The sequence below is a fragment of the Pithys albifrons genome, chromosome Z, assembly GCF_047495875.1.
Source record: "Pithys albifrons albifrons isolate INPA30051 chromosome Z, PitAlb_v1, whole genome shotgun sequence".
NCBI lineage: Eukaryota > Metazoa > Chordata > Aves > Passeriformes > Thamnophilidae > Pithys > Pithys albifrons.
This window is the reverse complement of record NC_092497.1, coordinates 71711230-71727598: the sequence shown is the minus strand read 5'-3', so window position 1 is coordinate 71727598 and position 16369 is coordinate 71711230. Positions and strand designations below refer to the sequence as shown.

At 38.5% G+C, this 16369-nt stretch overlaps 1 long non-coding RNA gene across 1 annotated transcript; it reads right to left on the bottom strand.

The window, feature by feature from the left end:
* Positions 1-10133: 10133 nt before the first annotated feature.
* LOC139684942 (uncharacterized) lies at positions 10134-16284 on the bottom strand. The gene is made up of 3 exons (XR_011700001.1): positions 16167-16284; positions 15903-15974; positions 10134-10630 (listed from the first exon to the last, which is right to left on the bottom strand). It is a non-coding gene; the product is annotated as an uncharacterized lncRNA (long non-coding RNA).
* Between the last annotated feature and the right edge of the window lie 85 nt (positions 16285-16369).

Here is a 16369-nt window from a genome sequence, read left to right as displayed (position 1 = left end):
TTTCCCTTTACTCTGCAGTCATTGACCCGCTGCATCTCAACCTGCAAAGACTCCCTGCCCATTTCACTGCTGAGAGACTTACAATCTGCAGAGGTGTTCTCAACAGATTTAATGCTTGCAGAGCAAGAGGTTTGTGCTTGTCACCCCTGACGAGGCGATGCCCCCTGAGGTAGGCAAAAGGCTGAGTACCCAAGGCACAGCATAGTGTGAAAAAATTCAGCTGTCAATGATGACACACCATTCCGAGTGCATCTGGAATAGCAAGCTTCTTAGAGGGTCAGAAAAGAACCAGAGCTTTGAATTGTAATTGTAATTTGTAGCTTACACTCCACCACTCCAGAGCAGCTGCTAGTTGAGCAGACTCTCTCCGACATAAAATTGCAAAGCACTATGGCTGCAGCTCATTGAAAAAGAGGTCAGACAAGCATATGAGCAGACAAGTAGATAAGATGAAAAAATACTGTCTGTCTTGGATGAGTGCCTGCAGAGACAGGAAAATGAGAAAATTCTTTCAATGTACTAGGCTGATGGGACAAACCATACTCTGGTTCAGAAATACCAAAGTTATTTTATTTTCACAGTAAGTATACTAAGCTAACTCTGTCTCCGTGTTGCTGTTTCAGCAGTAATACATCTCACAAAACTGCTAACACTGTGAACTGGCTTATAAATTTGCATATGCAAAGACATCCTCATTAAAATAAGTTAAAGACTCATTAGTGAAATCAGCAGCACTGAAGGACTTAAAGACATAATAGGCCTGACATTTTCTTATGCCTAAGCATCTATAGAAGGGACAGGACCTTACTGAAGAGATAAATATATGGAAAATCTATAAGAGTAATAGAAAACATAAAAGGAAATAGAAAAGGGAAAGGGAAATGGAAAAGAAAAGGGAAAGAGAAGGGGAAAGTGAAACTAAAAGGGCAAGGAAAGGAAAAGGGAAAGGAAAAGGAAAGGAAAAGGAATTTATACATGTTCAGTCAGTAGTAAAACTGGCATTGCTAAAATTTGTTGTAAGTTTGAACTTGCAAAGGAAATGAATTTTTTGTAGTCACCAGTGCTATATGCAGGAAGAAAATAACAACAAAAAGACATGGGACATCTCTTTGCAAGGATGAAATAAAGATTAAGGTGATTCCATATATGTTCCAAAAAAAGGGAGTATTTTTAAAAAAGATCATGATGTTGACCATGGAAACAGAGAATGCAAATAAGAATATGGAAAGGGAAAGTATAGCCCAAGTATTAAGATTAGGGCTAAATATAGAATATTTAATATCTTTAATTGTGAAGGTATTTATTATTTATTTACAAAGCATGCTTCTTGGGGTTGATACTATGCAACTAGAAAGTAGTATCAATAGTACCTGTATTTAAAATAAAAGGAAAATGCAGATCCAGCCACTAGGCTGTGGTTATGTGATTATTAAGGTCACATTTGCAGAGTAGCAGATCATCTGGCAGAGAAAAGCTGAGCTGGACCACAGGGAACACATGATTCTCACTTCTGTTGAATTAGCCAGAGTATGTGATGCTGTGTTATGTCAACTACACTGTCTATAGAACACAGATCCAGTGGAGAGACCAGTTCACTTCTTTGCTTCACATGTATAAGATTTTGAACCAGTCCTTTGAAACTGTATTTACCATAACATGAGCACTGCATAAAAAACCCTTAGTAATACGATTTTAAACAAGAGAATAATTAAAAATCTTGTTGTGAATGGGACAAAACAAAGACCAGCTGTACAAACTGCAAGTGAAATAAAAACACAGTATATTTATTTAAATGAATACTTGGACTTTCCTGTTTCTCAGACAAATAAAATCTCATAGAGGTTCTGTAAGTGAACTCTTAATAAGCTTTTAACGTACGAGCATATGCAAAATTAGGTGATATAGCAGGGTATTGGACTGGAGATTATCCCCAATCATATGTAATAAGTTTTGCAGCAATAAAAATATAAATGATAACCAGATGATAAGTGGTTTCTTGAGAGAGTTTCTGCTGATGATCATGGTCAGTCTACTGAGTTTTTAAAAAGTATTATCCCTTATGCAGTTTATGTATTTTACTGATGGCATTATAAAGATTTTACACACTTCAAGCACTTAGTCCTTTGCATCTCCCACCTGAGCTTTTAGTCCACATTGTTTCTTAATACCTACAGGAAGTATTTTTTCTTCCTTAAGGAACAAAAAAGTACATGATAGAGAGAGGGGAGCTTACTCTAAATTATATGCTTTTCAGCACAATTTAGCAGTGCAGTGTTTGTTGTATTTTCTCACTTGCTCTGTAGTACAAGGAAGTTTCACTTTGTGTCTGTATCACTACCCATAATGCATCATTAGAAGCCCTGGTTGATGGCAATTTATGTACACCTGATTACTTATTAAGTCTGATCTCAGTGAGGTCAAGGCTAATCTGTTCTAACATCCAGACCTTCTGCTTTTGTTTAATATAGCCCACTGAGATTAAAATAGGATTAGAGTTCATCTGATTGGGAGAATAACCTCTGCAGATGAACTCTTCTACCAATCTTGCAAAAATCACAACAGTGTCTTGCAATGGCCATGGTTTCTATATATCAATAGACATAAGATATTTGTTAGTTTTTTATTTTTGTCCTTGTGACAGTTTCAAAACCAGACTTTGAGTACATTATTTCCTGGAGTCAGATCTAATTGTTACTCTACATATGGAATACATGAATGTGGGGGTCAGAATGGGTAATTTTCTCATTCATCTCAATATACCTCAAACTTGATTTGTGATGAAGTCCAGCATGCAGATTGCCAAACCCCAAATTAAAGTAATACTACTCCTCTGTGTGGGTTTTTTCCCCCTAGTATTTTGAGTAAAGCCGTTCTTCTGCAGTATTTTCAATTTTGACACGGTATTTTTATGTTAAAGCATAATATTTTTATGTAAGCCTAAAAGTACAGTAAAGTAAAGCAAAAGTAAAAAGAACAAAATTATTTGGTCAGTGTGTCCTCATTATCCAGATTCTATGAAATGCAAAATAATAGAACTGTCAATGATAAGAATTATATAAAATATCACAGGTAACATGCAGTGAAAAGATCTACAGGGAGAGAGTTCCAAAAATGTTATTTTTGCACAGACAGGCTGCTTGGCTGCTGTCCTAGATTTCAGCCTGCTGTAGGTGAGGTCATGCTGTGGCTAAAGCAATCAGTAAGGTCAATCTGACTAGCTCAGTATAAACCTGGAATAACTTTACTAAAGTGTAGAACAAGAATAACTGAGAAGAAAACCTAGTATTTTTGTCCTGGGTTGCAGGACTGCCCATGGTAGCAATAATACCAGGTTAAGCTGCAAGCAGATTTCAGGACCTTTTGTCTTTGGGATTATCCTTGGCCATTTTACTCCACTGATGCAGAAGGTTATCTTTTGGGTGATGTTACTTACTAATAGCAGTCTGACAATCATTCAACCATCAAGATTTGATCCTTACCTTCTCTAGCATCAAGGTTTGGTCCTGTTTGAGTATTAGAGAAAAGGAAAACCCTCTTGAAAGACAAAAGTGCATGGTAAAGGGTTGTTTGAAAAAAAATTTCAGTGGAAGCTACAGAAGATACATTTGGTGATATGTGTAATTACATTTTCTTCACAATATAAAATGAGCTCCCATATACTTTTTACTTCAGGAGACAGTGCATCAATTGAGAGTATCATGTATCTACTAAGTGAGAATGCGTGAGGATATCAGTATCATTCTATAAACTTTCAGGTTTTTAATCTTACCAGCAAGTTCATAATTTATAATCTAAGAGCATATAACTATGAATACATGAATAGAAAAAAGCAGCATTACTGCAGATCTGGAAAACAAATCTCAGTCTGCAACATGTTTGTTTATTGAAGTTTTTCCTCCCAAACACTATACAACTCAACTTCTTCCTTTTGTTTGGGTTTCTCATGTAGGCATATGTTTCATGTCTTCATCATTAAGACAGAAAAGCACATGAGCATTGGACATGTGTGTAGGAGAAATACTAATTTTTAAAGACCAAAGCAGTAATCACCTTTATAATCTGGAGCTGAAGATGCATTCTGTGTTGTACATTGCTTCTCAAATTATTTCCCAAGTGTCATTCCCTTTCTTGATTGCTTCCCGTGTACTAGGTGAAACAATGCAGTTTTGTTGGTTAAGACGAAAACATAAACTTTCTGCTCTTCTAAGTCAACATATACAGTTTCTTTTTTCTGTACTCACAGAAAGAAAAATGCATATTGTAAAAGCAATAATTGACATGCAGATGATGTTGCATAACTACTACTAAAGTGACAGGTGTCACCCAGAACTCTGTTTTCAACAAAAAAGTTAAAACTTGTTCAGGCCAAGCCAACACCAAAAACGTTTACACTGCAGATCAGGAAAAATTTGGCCCCTCTACAAAACCTAGGGTTTGTTGACTGGGAATTGCTTTCTTATTCTAACATCTCGAAGATTACTTTTCTGGAAAACAGGTCCCAGATTGCTCAAAGTCTTTCTTGCCAGATACTATACAATGATAATGTCTGACAGAGGGATGTTGTATAATAATCATCAGTTTAGGTAATTTTCATGAAAGTATATTTTGTAATTGATACACCCCGCAGATACTGGTTCAAAAAGTTGGTGAAAAATTATATAAGAATAATAAATCAGCCAACTCAAATGGCATTTGATGTCAGACTTTGAAGACAGTTAGCTCTGTTAAATGTAAGACAGCATCTCTAAATCACAATTTGCCACTATAGAAGTTTTTGGTGACAGCAATTTGAAAACAGGAATATGTTGTTAAACTGAGAGATGGAATCTGACAATTAGAAGAATTATGATGACATGGGAAAACCGCACTTATGAAAGCACAAACTACTTGGAGTTACGAGAGCTGCCACATGTTTATATACTTTTGATAGAAATTAATGATTGGAAACAATAGGAGTGCCAACGTGTTTGAAAACGTGCAGCCCTCCTCTGGGACTTCACTCCACAGTGGGGTGGATAGTGAGTGCTGGATCCCTCTGCCTATAGTAACATTCAATATACCCTGCATCATCCGTGCAATGTCTGACAAGGCTGTCCCAAGAACAAATGCGCAATACCATTTGGCAGCTCAGCCTAAGTTTCTATGGGATATTTCCTCTTTCCATTTCATTCTTCATATGAGTATGAATGCCAACACACTCTAGTCATCATGTCTCTCCTGGCAGTCCCCTTATTACATTTGTGTCCTTTTCTCCCCTCTGAAAGTCATGATACACATGCTCTGCTCATTTATGGGAAACCTAGATTTGCTGGAGAGCAGACAGATACTGTCTGGCTCTAAAGGGTGTTGATTTATTAAAAGAAAGCATTCATTTCAGTTCCAAATAAAATTTCAGCCAATTAACTTTGTAGAACCTGAATTTAGCAAGCCTACATGAAGAAGAATGAATCACATCTGCATATTTGATTCTTGTTTTTAAAATGTATTAATCAGCAGTTCAACAAAATTACTGACGGAATGCAACTGATGAGAAAACAAATCCAATAAATAATTACAATTTCAGTTTCTGTTGCCAGCAAAGTCCTTTGTTTTGAAGCAGCCAACCTCTTCCCTCTCACTCCCACAAAGTAAAAATATAAAGCTGGGATAAAACTGAGTTACAGCCTGATTGGCAGAATTGCAGACACCACACACAATCTTGGCAAATCATGTAAATCCCACCATTATTCATTCACTTTGAACTCTTGGACTAGCTAGGCCACAGATGAAATAAAACAAAATATAGTTCATGGCCCTTTGGGAGGTGGCAGAAATTACTCACAGATGGAACAATTTTGCAAAAGTAGATTTACTTGGCTTTCATGATTTGCAGGCAAGCCCACACAAGCCATTTTAGGTTGAAGACACCTAAACCAAAAATTCTTTATTTACTGTATAAACTCCTGCACTGAACCAAGTGACTTTCAATCCTGCATGTGTCCATTATAAGTACACTTTCCACACCTAGCTTTCCTCCCCAAATTGTCCCTCTCACAAGGCAGAGCCTTTGCCAAACTGCTTCTATTAGTCCCAAATATTTTTGCATTGGTGCTTCTGTACATTGATACAGCACAATAAACAGCCTGTATGCAAGGATTAGGTTTGGAGAAGTAAATTTCCATGGAAACCATGAAGCATCAATGCTCATACTAGCAAACACCACACAGATCTCTGATACACATGTAGGGCAGCTACAAGTAATGACAGAACCAATGCTTTATGTCTGAATGCCAGTGTTGAACTGCTTGATCTTACAAGTTCTTGCTCTACCTGAGGAATGAGAGTTGTCCCTTAAAAGACAAAAAGAGAAGGAATTTGTCAAAAAAAATGGATAAACAACTTGGCCTTCTTTTGCTAGGAGGGATTTCCATTCTTTCACTAGAGATTGAACACATGAAATCTCAGCATGCAGACACCCTTTTCCTCAAATCATGCAAAATTGCCACTTTACATGGGTATTCTGTTCATCTATTGTTCTTTCAAAAAGGTCTGACAATAAATTATGGCAGAAAAAAATCATATTGTCATAGCTGGCCTGCTGGATATCTGCTCAGTAGATGCACGAAAATCAGCAATACTGTTCTGAAATAGTTGTGTATCACTGCACTGATTTGCAGGCCTGTTCTTCCTAAACAAGTGTCAAAAGTGTGCATTATAAAAGGTGAGAAAACTTCAAGATAGAGGTACAGCTTTCATCTCAGAACATCCTGCAGCAGATCTGAACATTTTCTTTCAGGTTTTACGTTGTTCTACTCTTGCTCTGTGCCAGCAAGATCACTAGAACAAGCTGCGGGCCAACAAGGGCTGTCAATCATTTGTTCTGTATCTTTAGGGAGAGTGGACAAGTTTCATGTATTATCTCTACCTGGGCTCTGCTGGAGCAGTTCCCAGGTGCATGTAGAGTATCACAAGGTACCACTTCCCTTTCTTGCCTCCCTGTTGCCCCTCAGGCACAGTCTGCAGAAGCAGTCTACGTTTTCCTTTTGCAAGTAAAAAGATGCCCTTAGCTTTAAGCACTTGTGTCTCAAACTGTTTACACAGCCCACAGTGAGAAAAACTGCTGTTTGAAGCATCAGCTGCAATATCATCACTTACAAAAAATTTGTCAAGTCACTCTCCTTTCTCCCTCCCACTGTAGTGTAGTTAACCTGAGTTCAGCAATAGCATTGATTAGCCCCACTTTCAGCTCCTCAGAGTTTTTACAAGTTTAGCTAGAATGATGGATCTAACATTGTTATAGTCCAATACTGAGCTTAGAATTGTTCACTTACCTGAAGAAATGTTGCATAGTCAGTGGCATACCTGCTTCTTAGAAATTGGATTTCCACTTGCAGAAATGATCAAGGATGTATGCGATAAAGACTTATTAAGCTGCAAGAATATAGTTAGCTTTCTTTCTTCAGCTAGTGCTGAAAATTACAAATCTGGAGTACCAAGTTCAAGAGGGAATCAACATGCTTCTTATACTATACTTATAATTCTTTGTTTAATTTTAACTGCTCATGTAAATGTTAAATTTTCTTTGACCTTTGGCATGATGCATACCATTTACTATAAGGTATAAAGAAATCATAATAGGGCTACTCCTTTCCAGTGATTACAGAAATCAGTGAAGGTCTTTACTCATTCATGGCACTAAAATAGGGCTACATTGGATATAATTTGCTACAGACTAAGTATTTTAAAATACTGTTTACATTTATAAGTAACTTTCATATCTTTTAAACAAAGATAAAGAGACAAATTATGATGCCATAACTCAGTAAACAGTCAATGAGACAGTCCAAAATTCTCTGAAAGCACTGATAAAACAAGTCTGAGCAGTACCTTCTGAGATCTTTAAGCAACACATACTGGTCACTGGAGATTGCATTCCAAGCAGCAGTGGCCATTTGGTGTTTGAAGGAAGACCTCTAGATTCTGCAGAGAGCTGCAAAAGTCAACATCTTTTAGATTTGACATAGAGCAGAGGTTAGCATTAAGAATCACACACCTGGAAAAAAAAACCCAACTAGCTAAAGTAATTGCATCTGTCTTCTTGAATTGTCCTTAATGTAATGAACATATTACAGTGACCTTTAGAATGTCTAATGGGTGATGAATTTAAGCTTTTTGAATATTTAAGACACCTTCAATTTATGTCTCATTTGCTTATTTCTATCATAGCCTGTGCATTAAAACACACCAGAATCAAGATGGATTAAAAAAACCCTCAACCCAGCAATTGCATATGGATAGTTCGAGATCTCATTATTGCATTTTGTCTCAAATCTCAACTAGAGAAATAATTCTTTGTTGTTTCCCTTGAACTACTATGTTGGTTTGTTTTTCTAATTCTTAAAACAGCATGATCAGAATCATCCCACAGAATACAGGTTTGTATTCTTCAGAAATTTGACTAGGTTTTGGGATGTGTTTCTGTAAAGAGCTCTTAATGAAGGCATGAAGATTGCACACACTTCAATTATTTAATTGGTGATAGAGAGTCTTTCATTTAAAAAAACCTGGGCATCTTGTCATCTGAAAGCTCCTCAAATAATCAGTTTATTTTTGTTCCAACTTCCCTTTTATGTTCTGGTTCCAGATTCCCTTTTTAGTTTGAAAAGGTCTGGGCTATTTTACTTTTCCAGAGACTAATTCTTTTGTGGTGCTTTAAACCACTCTTTTCATCTTATTCGAAAGTTCAATATACTGCAAGTCAGTGCTGTGACCACTACCAAATACAAAGCCCAGTATGTCAGCTATTCTTTTTGAAAGACTTTTGTTTCAATTGCAACCACTGCAAATTTTGAAATTCTGCTGATAGATGGGGTTTCTGGTCTATTGACCTGGTCATGTTTTAGTCCATGATATAAGCACTTTCAGAGCACATGTACAGGACTCTTTAGCTGAGCAATACTAATTGGTACTATGCACACAAGGACCTAGCAATATAAGAGGGAAATTACTCATCAATTTCCTTTCCTTTCACTGGCAATGTCAAGGGGTAAGTATTGACTTCAGTCCTAAAATGTTTTTCTTATCTTTTATTCTTTCATTGTTCCTCCTCTGCACACTCACTATTTGATGACAATTTTTACCTCATATTTACCTTTTTGAAACATTCTACAAGGGTGCAGCTGTTTACCTGAAAACTAGATTACTGCAGAGATGAGGACAAACAGCTTGTAATTCCTCAGGTGTAACGAATATGAGAAGGCTGAACATAAGGACACCCAAAAAGCAAGAACAAGGTAATTGCTGTGTGATGGTACAGCAACAAAGATAATTTAGTTTGTGAGAAGAGTATGGTCACTGGGAACCATTCCCTTCCAGCTCTTGTCTAAAGAATGGCCTAGTCATAAATAAATTGTGTGAGAAGTCAAAAGTTGTAGCTAATACCAAGTTTGACCTCTATCCCTGAGGCAGTTCTCAGTGTTGTAAGTCACTGGGAGCAGACGGTTTCAAGTTGAGGCACCAAGCAATGTGATGTGTGAAACTCCCGGGCAATTGGCAAGGATGCTGGAGCTCATCCACCAAACCAACAACTGTTCCTGAAGGTGCTGATTTGTTGTCAGCTTGCAGGTGTTCCTATAAATGAGGCTTGTATGACACAGATTTTAGTGAAATCAACATTCTTGTTGACTCTTCAGGACAGCTCATTGGGGTTCCATTAGATGCAAGGAGCTTCAGAGGAACAAGTTATCACATCCGAAGGAGAAAGTAATGTAAAAGACATGTTGCTCCGTCCTGCTGTTTTTTGTGAAAAGTGAAATCATCCCTGTCAGTAAAATAATCCTTTGTTTATAATATACTCAGATTTTTAGGAGAATTTCAGTAATGATATCCAATAGAGTATTTTCTTCTGTCATAGCACTAAACATTAGGCTGTGGTGGCTTCTCGGTGGATGACTGAGACCACCGATACGGGAGATTGAGGTGACGCTCCTAGGAGAAGGGCTCAGAGAGCAACAGCACGTGTTCACGAGGGACCAGCTCCTTAGAAGTTTGAGGGACAGCTCCTCCCGCTCCCAACCCGGCGACGATCCCGAAGGAAGAAGTCTACACGAGTCAGGAGTCAACGTGGAGAAGCAAGGTTTATTGGGATGCTCGGACTTATATAGGGTAGCATGGGACCTTCTAGAACTAGGGCGGAGTTAGGGGCAGAGATGGGGAGGAGTAAAGCATCGGATTGGTGGGTATGCAAATGAAGGGGAGGAACGAGGGAAGAACCAATCAGAGAACTGGGATTGAACGTAACCATATATGTGGAAAGTGGTGCACTGCACCAACCGGGGACCAATCAGGGAAGGGTTGGCGGGAAAATGCCCTAGGGGGTTTGTGGGGAGAAGAAACCTGGATAGGGATGACTAAGGGAAAAAGACAAGGGTAGCCATTTTGAGGTAGATAACAATTAAACAGGAGAAATGTCTAAATAACTCCTAAAGCTTTCGTGATCATTGTCGGGCTTTTTCCAAGGTCTCCCCGGTTCTTGCACTTCCGCATCTTCATCCACCCACTGTTTATAGTATTTCTGCCACTTGATGAAATCCTCGTTCACTAAGTCTCCTCCAACAGTGGCTCTACTTGAATATGGATCTCTCAAGCCTAGCTAAAGAGAAGGGAGACTTGTACTTTCATCAAAGCAGACTGTCCTTTAAAGAGACTGGCATGTTATAATGACAACATTTACAATTGCCATATGTCTCATTAGTCCTGTAAACATTACATTAGACAAACACACTATTTAGTGTTCTGTAAACATGGCCAAAAAAGCTGTTGTCTTTTAAAGGTATATTCAGCCTATATTTTCCTATCACTCTATTCACTAGCAGAAACTGGAATCAAAAAAGCAGTTAGCTTTAGCCTGCCTAGTAAAGGTGCTAACAGTGCTCATTGTAACTATGCAGAACACAGGTACAGCCCCCAGATTCTCATCTTGTTGATTTCTAAAAACAAACAAACAAAACAAAGCAAACAAAATAAAATCCTCTCAAAAACTCTCAAAGCTTTTCAAACCAATTGTTATGAAATGCAAATTTTTATTACAGGTGATTATGATATATAATAATTGTACTGAGGCTGTTCCAAAAGGCATATGTTAGGAAGTAGAATTTAACCCACTGAGAGTGAAACAGAAATATCAAATGATCTCTGATGCTTAACTGTAAGCCAATACTTAAAGGTAAAGCACATAGTTTGCATCTTTTACAGCTAAAGACCTAAGTCTGGGTAGTTGATGATGTGATAAAAAATTATAGTAGTTACATAGTGGTACTGCTCTAAATGATATTTTAGCTTACAGTTTTGACTCTAGTGAACACTCTATACTGTTGTGTATATGTTCATGTTTATTTCCCAATATATGGAGTGCAGATAAGTAACATTGCTAACTTCAGGCACTTGAAGGGATTACTCATTACTGAGAATCTAAACTAGTTTCTGAATATTAAGTTTAAATATCCTCTTTAATTTAGGGTGCTGGAAACTTGTTACGGTCGTTAATTTAAAGAAGTCTCTTTTATTTTGTTGAATACATTCCTCAACAATGGATTACTCAGGTAATATAAATAGTTTCTGCTTCTCAAACACTATGGTTTATATGCAATCTGTTTGCTTATTAATACAAACAATTAAATTTTTCAATACAATGTAATTAGAAAGACAGTATCAGTGTTGTGCTGGTTTTGTCTTGGATAGAGTTAACTTCTTCACAGTAGCTAGTTTGGGCTATCTTTTGAATTTGTGCTGGAAACGGTGTTAATGACAAGGGAACTCTTTCATTATTGTTGAGCTGTGCTTGCACAGTGTCAGGGTCTTTCTGCTCCTCACCCCACCCCATCAGTGAGTGGGCTGGAAGAGCACAAGAAGCTGGGAGGGGACACAGCCAGGACAGCTGATTCCAACTGACCCAAGGGATATCCCAGACCGTGTGGTGTCATGCTCAGCATGTAGAACTGGGTGCAGAAGGTAGAATGGTTTCTTATCCACAGTTACAATGCCTTCAGGAGCAAACCTGGACTTACCCATGACTGTAGTCTCTCCAGGGGCATACCTGCTCTGTAGTGATCTTATCCATGGCCTCACATATTGAGGTGCTCCACCATGATCTCATGTACAGCCACTGATGCTTCAAGGTATACCTGCAGCAGCACGGGCTTATCCCTGGGACACAAGCCTTTCAGAGGTGTACATGCAGTGGCACAGGGAAAACCATGGCCACAGCTGCTTTGAGATGTACACACACTGTGATGGGCATATCCATGGCCACAGAGACTCTGGGGTGTCCTGCACCTTCCTGTGTGTACTTCACAGGTCACAGTCCCTTTCAATCAATTTCACGCTGAAGTTCCAACCTGCCCAGTACAGCAGAGCAGAATGGGCAGTGATGCCCTCGCCAGCTGCCAGCCGAGGCACGTCACCATAGGTGCTACCAGAATCTTCCCAGGCCCAGCAGAATAAGATGATCAGCAGCACAACACCAGAGCAAGCAGCAAAAGAGAAAAGCAGTCACTAACAAGCACTAGACTGTAATAACACAGCCAGGCAAGTGAGCCCCATGGCAAGCACAGGAGCCTGTTGATTAATAGTTAAACAGCATAACTGCTATAAATTCCATCTAGGGCATCCCAATCAAACATTATCTTGAGTGCTTTGATACCTACATGGAGTGAAAAAAAAGGACTGTTGTTGTTTAACCCCAGTCATCAACCATACCCAACACAATTACTTGTTCACTATCCCCACAACAGGATGGGGGAGAGAATTGGAATTATAAAAGTGAGAAAGCTTATGGGTTTGCAGTAAAACCCATAAAGCAAAGCAAAAGCAAAGCAAAGCAAAGCAAAAGCCACACACATAAGCAAAGCAAAAGAAGCAATTCAGTCACTTCCCCTGGGTAGACAAGATCTCAGCCATTCCCAGGAAAGCAGAGCTCTATCATGTGTGATGGTGACTTGAGAAGACAAACACAGTCACTAAGAATATTACCCCTTCCTTCTTCTCTCCCCAGCTCCATATGTTATGCATGATGCCATATAGTCTGGGATATCCCTTGCGTCAGTTGAGACCAGCTGTCCTGGCTCTGTCCCATCCAAATCCCTTGAGCAACCCCAGGCCACTGGTTGGTGGGGTGCTGTGACCAATGCCAGAAAAGGCATTGACCCTGTCTGTGTAAGTTCAGAAATAATAAAAACATCCCAGAGTTATAGACACTGCTTTCAGCACAAATCCAAAATATAACCCCATATTGGCTACTATGAAGAAAATTAACTCTATTTAAGCCAAAACAAGCACCAGTGTTTTAATTTAACTCCATATTGTCATCTTCTTCATACTATTTCACTTGTTACACATTGTAAAGTGTGAAATAACTTTGATATTTCAAATGTCACCTGTTCCCAACCACAATTAGCATTTAAAAGCTTAACACCCATTTTCATTCAAATATGCCGCCTCTGTAGTCATGGTAACCTCTTCATCAGCTTTATCTTCCAGCTTTAGAAGGTACTGCTGTGGTACTGAGAGATGTTGTTATTTAGGATTTGTCATTTGACTACCTTCTCCTTCCCTCTTCAGCAAAAAAGCCACCTCTGTGTTTGTTTCACCAAGTCAAAGCTTTAAAACGCAAGAAAAGAGCCAAGATGAAGATAGTATCAAAAAAACCAAAAACCAAACCAAACCAAACCAAACCAAAAAAAAAAAAAAAGACTTCTATTTCATGGAGCTTCCTGGAAATAGGAAATGGTGAATAATAATGGCTTATGATTTCAGATGGCTCCCCACAGATGATGCAGTAAACTATCGATAAGGTATTAAAACTACATATTCAGCATAAAAATAAATGTAAATAAATACAAATAAAAGCCTAGACATAAATAAAAATGTGTAGGTGCAGAATCCAAGTACTTAGGGCAATGTGTCTTCTGTCCTCTCTTAAGAGAAGAAACATTGAACTAACTGTAAGCCAAACATTGTTTCATTTAAAGAATGTAATTATTTTGTATTTAACCAGGATATACTCTGCTGTTTAATTTTGTGGGAAAAAAAAAAAAAAAGAGATTTTTTCTATTTTTAGTTAACCTTCTTGTACTACTTCAACTTTTTTTTTTGTTTCTGGCCTGATAATTATGGAGCATTTAAATGAGAATGGGTCAGCTGATTCAAAACACTTAAATTATTGGTAGAAATACCCATCTGTGAGCTACATAATTCTTGTTACAGGTAGTGTTGTCCTTGGCTTGTAACACGTATTTATTGTTGGGAGAAAAATCATTGCAAGTACAGAGAAGCAGATGGCTATTAGAATTCATATACATGGCCTTTTGGTTAGTAGATAATGTAATTATACAGCATAAAATAGCATAATTATGGGATATTTTCTACATATTCTCTATGTGGCCATTTTTAAAACTCACCTGCTTCCACTTTTAATTCAGAAATTGATAGAAATTGAGGTATTACACACATATCCCAGCCTACCTCTGGGCCATTTGTGAAGATGTGGGACCATTTTTGGTATCTTTTTCAAGTGGCCACTTCCCATACACTACAAGCCAACAATTCAGCAGTCACAAGAAACTGAATAAGCATACCTATCCTTAAACCCTGTCACTGCTGTATAGCAGGCACAGTCTGAATGTTTGAGATGTAGCTACTTCCTTTGGGTCTTGCATATGTGGATACAGACAGTGTTTCTGCATTTTAACTAATTCTTATCTATGAAGGAACTCTAGAAGTATGGTTAAAAGCAATCTCCACATGTGTCATTGTGTCATCCTGAGCCTGAACAATGCAAGCCTTGATAATCAACAGGCTCCCTCTATGAGCTACCAGCCACTAATGAGAACTTCGCAATATGTAATGCAAAATAGATGTACACCACCTGTGCAAACTCTGGCCTTGAAGGTCACCTCATGTATGTGAATCAGCCATGGCTCTCATTGGAAATTATGGATATTTTGGAAACAGCTTCTTAATCTTTTACACCTCTCTTATGGCCACACAGTCTCTAAGGTGTGTGCTGTACTTTGGTGTATCCAGTTTTGCCATCTCGTAAGGCTTTTGAGGACCTTACGAGTTTCTAATCAATGCCAAGGGCAATGCAAATAGCCCTGGTGCTACAAACTGCCAGCATGAAAATACAAAAAGACTATGCACCCCAGATCTACCCTGACAAGCCTTATTTTTCATTTGATATCTTAATGATTAATAATATCTGTGATTTATCACAGTAAAAATTATTACATTTTTGTATTCTTCATGAAACACCAATTAACAGTTATCTTCTTTTTGCCAAGGGGGGAAGTCAGAGTTCAAAATGAAGAAGGTAGAAGTTGTAAAAATAAAGTTATTCTTTACCTTAAAGAGATTGAGAGTTCATCTCTAACAGCAGGATTTTTCAGAATGTGAAAAGGATGTTTCTGAAAGCAGAGCAGTGTTTGTGAGCTGTTTAACAACCTCTTCTGAGATCTCAAATGCTTTCCCACTCAATCCACCTGAATTTCTCTGCTCTTATCTGGGCTATTTTTCAAAGATTTCCACATGAAGGTCTTTCCTGACTGCCCTGAACCAAAGAGGGTCTTCCTGGGGTGTTGGCCCGCCTACACTGGATTACTTTGGTTTATCCACAGATTACCTTGTGGGGTTTTCTAGCAATGGCATAGAGGAGGAGTGCAAGAGGTATTTCAAAAGAGCATCACTCCTGTGCTCTAACTGATCCATAGCATTGTCGCTGGGAATTAGCTATGATAGAGCTACATTGTAACAGTTTCAATTCATGGCAATTTTTAAGCAATTACTAGTGAAGCACAGCTTATTGGAGCAATACTTACGTTGAAAGATGATGACCAAAATAGAGGGGGCAGTTCTGGCTACAAACTTACCTTGTTTTCTTGCGTGGTCAGTGCATCTTTATTGTTCTCTGTGCCAACTCTGAATTGCAGTTGAAGAAATCTCTGTTCAGAAATAAATTAATCATGATTAATAACTTTATTGTGAGCATGTCATCTTCCTTAAAATCAAACAAAAACTGAATGTGTTTTTCTTTCATTTCCTATTTGCCCTTCAGAAAACATTTTGGCACAAAGGGTATTTTTATCAGAAAGCCTCATCTTTTTAAAATTGCCCCACTCCTAGAGGTTTATTACCTTTGCTAGAAGCGCTAAATTTTAGGTTAGCTAAGCAGGTACCTGCTAACCCAAGACGAAGGGGAAAAGGAAGAAAAAATAAATTCCTTGCCACCTTCGCTTGGCCACTGACCAAACTCCCGTGGGAGCGCGGCGGGCAGGGGCGGGGCCCCGCCTGCCCCGCCTGCGCGGGGCGGATCCGCTGACACTGGCCGCCGCAGTCG